Source organism: Marmota flaviventris, chromosome 1 (genome assembly GCF_047511675.1).
Source record: "Marmota flaviventris isolate mMarFla1 chromosome 1, mMarFla1.hap1, whole genome shotgun sequence".
In the NCBI taxonomy this organism is placed as follows: Eukaryota; Metazoa; Chordata; class Mammalia; order Rodentia; family Sciuridae; genus Marmota; species Marmota flaviventris.
In genome coordinates this window covers 80,313,173-80,321,055 of record NC_092498.1, presented here as the reverse complement: position 1 = coordinate 80,321,055, position 7,883 = coordinate 80,313,173, and positions in this window count along the sequence as shown.

Genomic DNA, 7,883 nt, shown 5'->3' with positions numbered 1-7,883 from the left:
AAAAACTGTGACTTTTCATTTGGCAAAGATGTCTCAGATATGACACCAAAAAGCATGACCACATAAAAGAGAAAAACAAATTGGTTTTCTTCAAATTACCCACCTTCTTTTCTAGAAAGATGCTGTCAAGAAAATTAAAATACAAAAAACAAAAGAGAAGAAAGCAGAAAACTGGTAAACATATTTATAGAACACAGATCTTAGAGAAGACTTATATCCAAAGCATAAAGAACTCTCTTAATTCAAATAATAAGAGAGTGAATAACCAAATTTTAAAGTTAGACTGAAGGCTTTGACAGACATTTTTCCAAAGAAGATATGAATGGGGTGTTAGTTTTACTATAGCACAGCAATTTAACTGCAAAGCTTGATGGCATAATATAAAAATAAGCACTTAATATCGCACAGGAAAATAAGGAATAATAATAAGAAGCACTTAATATCTCTCAGGGAAGAGATGCAGTTCGAGTTCAAAGGATGCTGGAGAATTCCCTCTGCCTTGGTGACGTCAGCCTTTTGTTCTAGTCAGGTGGTCAACTCACATGATGAGACTGTTGGTATTACAGAGGGCAATCTGTTTTACCTGGAGTACACAAATTCAAAGGTAAATCTGACCCGAAAAACACCTTCACAGAAATATCCTGAATAATATTGAATCAAATCTGGTCCCATGACCCAGTCAAGTTCACCCATAAAATTAACCATCACAGCAGGAAAGTAATTGACAGGAAAGGGGCATAAAGAGCACTCTAAAGAGATAGCAATGTTCTTTATCTTAATTGAATGACACTTTCCTGGCTGTAAATCATTTATCAAAATGCATGCAATACTAAGCTTAGGATCCATGTAGTATATTAGGTATAAATCATATATAAAAAGGCCCTAGGAAGCTGTGCCATGACTGATGTGATAGCTCATATGCATGTGTGTGTATGTTTATAAGTGGCATATGTGTGTATATAAGCATGGATGTATGTCTATGAGTGTATCTGTGTATATAAGCATATATGTGTGTGTGTGTGTAAATGGGTCAGGTCTGGTAGATAAATGATGTAGCTTTTTCCCCCTGTGACATTTCTCTACATTCGTCTCCCTTATTCTTGAGCCACCCACACCCATCTTGAAAATTCTCTACCACCTTCACTCACCACCATTTTAAAGACAGCAGTTATTTTCTCCCCAACTCTTTGGAAGTGTGTGGGTTTCTTCTATTCTGCTCTTGTTTTCAAGTGATTACTGACTAATTAGGCCATTATATCCCCTCACCAGAATAGAGAGATAAGACTTATGCTTATTCTTACCAAATGACTAAGGAGGTGGAGGAGGCTTAAAATGTGTGTGTGTCTTATTAATAGGGGAAATTGAAAAGATAGCATATATAGTTACCATTCTACTCAGAGTTTTACATAATTGTCTTCCCATTACAGTTCCTGTCATCAAAGGAAAAGGTAATGAAGCATTATGCTTAATCATTGGTCTTTTTAAGATTTATCCAAGGACAAAAGGAGAGCATGGCAGTCATTTTAAATACTCAGAAACATTTTGAATTTCTTTCTTTTTTAAAAAAAGGGCTTAGTCTTAAAAAAAAAAAGAATCTATGAAATTGCCAAAGGAGAAATAATCAATATTTGAAAAACCAATCTATGTTAAGGCAAATCTTTTATGCAAAGTAATCTCATAAATGGAATTGCTATAAAATATAAATGGTAATGGATTTTAGAAAATAATAATTTTATTGGAAAAAATTTCAACCAATATTTTTTGTTCGTTTCAGATTATTTAGTCATGGGTAGGGGATTGTAAATTATATAGAACATCATTCCTGAAAAGAGTGTGGTGTTATCGTTTTAATATTTGAAAGGAAAAAGATGGCACTTCTTTATTCTGTTTCAAATGATAAACTTATCTATAGAAGGGGAAGAAACATTTAAATAGAATCAGGAAAAACACACAAAAGTAGTAGCAGTCATTTGTGCCTTTGATTTTCCTGGAGGAGTGAGGAGACAGCCGTGTATGTTGTCAGCACTTGTCTATGAGTAAGACTTTCTCTAGCATGAATCAGGCAGCAGACTTCTCTAAATCTTAACTATAGGAATTCATTTCAAATTTTCTAGCAATTCCTTTGAAGCCCCACCAGGCTGGTGGTTGGAAGGAATATATCTCACTCCATCCTCAAAGAGAGGTAGAGGAGAGACTCATAGCAGTGATATATGTATATTATATATAAACATAAAATTTTTATACAAAGTAATTAAATATACAATATATATAATATATATACTCTATATAATATATGTACATATATTATATATATTTAATCTATCTCCTTCCTCCCATCTCTTTTCCTTTTCTCTCTTTATATTCTCCATGGCCTAAAGGGCATCAATTCCCAGAGCATTCTCTCAATACCATTCCTTTTGAAAATCTTATTTTTTTTTCCAGTACTGGGGATTGAACCCAGGGCTTCATGCATGCAAGTGATTTACTGAGCCACATCCTGGCCCATGAAAATCTGAAAATGCTGGATGGGGTTCTCACTCACTTTGACACCCAAATAACCCTTAGTAGGTGCCCAGTCCAAACCTATACATGTAGATTCCATTGCTTACATCCTGTGCCTTCATTTGTCTATCTCATTACTGATGGAGACTCAAAGTAAATTTTTATAGCAACTGCCTACCCTTCTAAGTTTTTTTTCTGACCGATTAAATAGGACATCAAAATTATACAAGAAATTATATTTCCTAAAAAATAAGATCTTTGTGAGAAACTTCAAACAAAATTCTTGTTCTTTATAACAAATATTCTAGGCAGAGACCAAACAAATTAATAAATGAGCAGTGTATTATTAAGATAAAGAAGGGAGAAAATTTGATTTGTCATTCGTAATTACTCTATTATCCTTGAAAAAACCAATAATCTTCAGAAAGAATAGAAAGCATCTTTCCCTTTAACATCAGTGGGTTATTAGTTGACAGTATTTAAAATGGCACTCCTGGTCTTTGATTCTTTTCACTCTTGAAGGTGAGGTCCTGAGCTAACTTTGTAGCCCCCTCTAACCAACAAGCTAACTTAAATTCTTGTCCAAAATGAAAGCTACTCTCTCCAGCTAAATAATAAACACTTGTAGGATGGAGTCTTTCATTAGGGACACTTTTATGTGCTGGGTCCTGCATCCATTTAGTATGTTGCTAGAAAAATGGAATATACAAAAGCCTAACACAGCAGTTCAGCAGTTTCCTAGACACTAATCTTCAAGTTGGAGTGTCAGTAAAATAAAGTGGACAAACGTACAGGTTTTATTTTTTTTCACATCTTCATACATATATTTTGTACAAAGATGAGGGTCTCTGTATAATTCACAACAACCAAGTCCTCTTTCTTCCTTTCTTTCCCCACACATTGATAGATGATCTCCCAATTATTATTCTGTCTTCATTTTTCCAAAGATGAGAAACACACCATTTTTTTTCATTATAGTTCATTTATTCATTGGTTCTGACTGACCCTTACACGTGTACATATGCAATTTTTTTTTCTTTCTCTTTTGCTATTCATTGGTACCCTTAGAAAATTTTTCCCTTTTCCCAGGCTCACAGTAAAGTAGATATGCTAACAATTTAAGAGCAAACTTTAGTGGGATAGAGAAAAGTTTGAATGCTTGCTTGTAGATAATTTTATTTTGTCTCCAACTCGGGTAAAACTCTCTCTATACCTTAAGGATTCCTGATGCCAGTGTTTCTTCTTTATGAAAGTCGTTCTCAAACTTTGATGGGCATTAGAAACCACTTTGAAAGCTTGTTAAAACCCATTTCTGGGCTTCATTCCCAGAGTTTCTGATTCAGAAATTGAGCTGGCGAACAAAAATCTGTATTTCCAATAGGTTTTCAGGTGATGCTGATGTTGCTGGCCTGGAAGCTACCCTTGAACAGTCGTAAACTCATAGATTATCCTTTTTTTTTTTCCATAGGGGAAAAAGTTTTAAAAATCATTAAAATTTTCTCAAGTAGATAATTATTCCTCATGACTTTAAATGATGATAAAAGTGATTTTTAAAAATTATAACAAAGAAAAAATATAGAGCATGCCAAAGCCCAGTAAAGAAAGAGTTTTTCTCTAACCAGTCCAGTCTGAATGAAGATATTTTCAGATCTTAAGACAATTCTCTGTAAGGATTCTGAAGAACACTGTATTCTTCATTCCAAATAACACACCAGCTGAAATAAGTGCCAAAAGATTATAGCTTTGAAACCCAAGGTGTCATTTATTTTTCTCAAAATGCTGTCCATGCTGCTTCCCATTATGACTACAATATTCATACATAAACAATTACATTAAATGAGATATTTCTTATCTTTCAGTTAGGTTTATTTTAATAATATTTGAAAGTATGATCATTGATATGGTTTAACAATTCCCAGTTTTAGTTTTGTCTGGCCAAATATTTTGATAAAGTGAGAATTTAGTCTAAAAGTGGATTGGCAAGAAGCATGATTTGTAAGACCAGTTTGGGAGTTTTATCCAGTTTGGATAGAAGCCCATCATGACTTTTGAAGCTGGCATTAGAATTCTATTTGACTAACTCCTTCCTTCATCACCTATAATCTAGCCAACTGCTAAAAGGAAGACTTGAGAGAACTTGGGAGCTCACAGACCTTTACATCTTCATGAGAAGGCTTCATGCTCATTCCATTGACTCCTCTTTGTTGCAATTTGAAATGCCTCCTGTTATACTCTAGATTTATCCAAACCCTCCAACACAAGTATTTCTCTCTATACTTGCTCCTTCTTTTCTGCATTATAAATGTCCAAGTCTCTCATATTCAAAAACAATTTATTGATGCAATCCCCTCATGTTGAATACTGAGTTTGTTAACCAGCGTTTGCTATTTGGTATCATATCCTGCTCATTCTTTTCTTAATGAATCTAAGAAGTATGATTGTGGCACATTTTTGCATATGGGATACTATTCCCCTATCAAAACAGTTATGAATCATGACATGGAAAAATATTTTATAATATGTTTGAATTTTAAAAAAATCTCTTTTTTTTTAAACTAGGTAAAATCCAATTCTTCAGACAGAACATAAGGCACCTCTTATTTATAGTGTATTTCTTAGTCATAAATAGGTGTGTGTGTGTGTGTATGTGTGTTTGTGTTGTATGTGTGTGTGTGTTCTTGGAAAATACATGGCAATGGTCAACTGGATGGTTAGATCTGATTAATATTGATTTTTAACTTTAATATCTTGGTCTTTCTGTGCTTTATTAAAAATATGTACTATTTATGTAACAATAATTATAAAGTGCTTAGAAAAATGAGAAAATATACTACATATGTGTACCACTAGCAGTTTGGATTTTGAATTTATCTCTGCTTTTGAATATTTTTTTTTCATACCAGTAGTAAGTGGTATTTAAAGTTAGCATTAAAATGAATTTAATGATATTAAATACTTAATAGTGTTTAAAGTATTTACATCTAGTATTAGAGAGTATAAAATTAAAGCTTAAAATTATATTATGTAGGTATATACCAACCATATTTAATTTCAATAATATCACTTTCTATGCAAAAACTTCAGAGTTTTCTCCTTCCTAGTAACCAAAGCTTGACATTCTTAACCTCAAATCAAAGTCTCTATAACCTAGGATCTATAGTTACTGGTTCCCATGCTGTCTCATCAGGATTTCAATGTTCTTGGATGGAGTCCCTATTCTGAGTGAACTTAACATTTCATTTGTTATTTTGAAGGCCTGATTGCTTTTTCCTGTGTAGAATTTTTGCATATAATCTGCTGAACTTTATTTATCACATCTGACTTGTGAGACATAGGGATAAAAGTGATGAACTAGTAAACTATCCTCAAAATGAAATATGGTCAGTCATTTATGGAAAGAAAAATGGATCTGGGTAGAATCCTACCTTGGTCATTTATTGGCTGCTTGCATTTATGTAAGATCCTCTGTCTTATTTTCCTTATTTAGAAAGTTAAGGAAAATGGTATTTGTGTTGCTGAGGATTCCATGAGATAATTGCATAAAGAATACATCATTAGAGTACAAATGATCTACTGTAACATCAACTGCAGTGGTTTGGCTAAGACAGTCCACCTACCAGGTATTAGCTTTGAAGTAAGCATCTATAGATAAGGAGTAACTGACCACCCTAGCACAGACTTCCTTTGCTAAGGCAGTGGCTCCATTTGTTCCATCCAACAAAAAGGGGGAGAGGAAGTAAGACCCAAAGTTGCACCTATCACCTCCTCTTCTATCTCACTGTACCCACACATAGCTGCAAAGGAGTCTAGGCATTTGAGTCTATGGTGTGCTTGGCTGAAACTCAGGAGGTAAATTCCTTTACTAAAGGAGGAAGGGAAGAACAGGAGAAAACACTAGTCATAACAAAATTAGACATTTTTGGAGTGAGTACTGGGAATTGAATCCAGAGGTACTTTCCCACTGAGCCACACTCCCAGCTCTTTTTATCTTTTATTTTGAGACAGAGTCTTGCTAAGTTGCTCAGGGCTTTGCTAAATTGCTGAGTCTGGCTTTGAACTTGGGAGCCTCCTGCCTCAGCCTCCTGAGCCACTGGGATTATAGGCATGCATGTATCACTATGCCTAGCTACAAAATCAGGATTCTGAGCCTGAAAGTCTGTAGTCCAGACAGAACTGGGATGAGTTCTCAAAAATAAACATCTGTGAGACCTTCTGATAGCTTCTGTCTGACCTCTCCAGCATAACCCTTCTATCTAAATGTGTGTTACACTGTTAAAAGCTCCTTAAGGACTGGGACTCTGTGTATATGTTTTATTTAATGTTTAATGTGTCTCCTATACTTTTCCTTTATTCTCTTCCCTAGGTTGAAGAGAGGAAAAGCACAATACAAGAGAACTCAATAAATAAATTTCAGTTGTTGAAGTATGATTCTCTAAAAGGCACAATTGAAATCCATGTTATATATGTATTATGATTTGTAACATATATTTAATGGCACAAATCCCTTGCAGGTAGAAAAATCTTGTTTTAACATCTAGCTAATTTCTTGTTCTTTGCCATAAGGAAGTCCCTCCTGTTTCCACCATTGGGTAGCTATCCAAAGGAAAAAGGGCAGTTAGGACGGCCCCACTTCTTCACCATTGGACCCACAATAGTCTAAAAGTAGTAGTTTCTATACATGAGGAAGTGGCCTCTGCCAGTGATGGTGTGTGGTCATTACTACACGTTCTTAAGTGACAATGTGCTGCTGTATAGCAACTTTGAGGGTCATAGGACACGTGGTAAATAAAGAAGCATTCTGTGTATTCTTAGCCTTTACATTTTATTTTAAAACAGAAAATTTCATGTCATTTATCACCTACTTTTAAACAGAATGGTGCATTAATTGAATGCCTTGTCATAACTCCTATAAGATCTGTTAGAAAAATAAACATCTCACAACAATCTACAGTGTCAGCTCTTTAATAAATACATAAAACAGAAGTTAGTAGTCAGAGTTACATGAACAGGTTCATAGCATATTACGTGAAATTAAAACCTCAATCTTTTGTATCATTTAAGGCAATTTAACTTTATGTATAATCCAAAGCCAGAAATAATATGAAACATGTTCAGTAAGAATTTGTTTCTTTCTTAGAGCTATTTAATACACAAAAATTTTAATTTAAAAATACATTCTATATTAAATTTCTTTTTTACAAAGGCAGTACATGTTAAGTGAAACAAAATAAGGTTATGTTACTGATAATTTAAAAAACATTTCTAATTTTCTTGCAGAGGTTTAAAAAACCTTAATAAAGTAGCTGATAAATGTAAAATAGTTTAAATGTATGTTAAATATACACAAAATGAATTTCTATATTAATATGTGCAAATTTGTA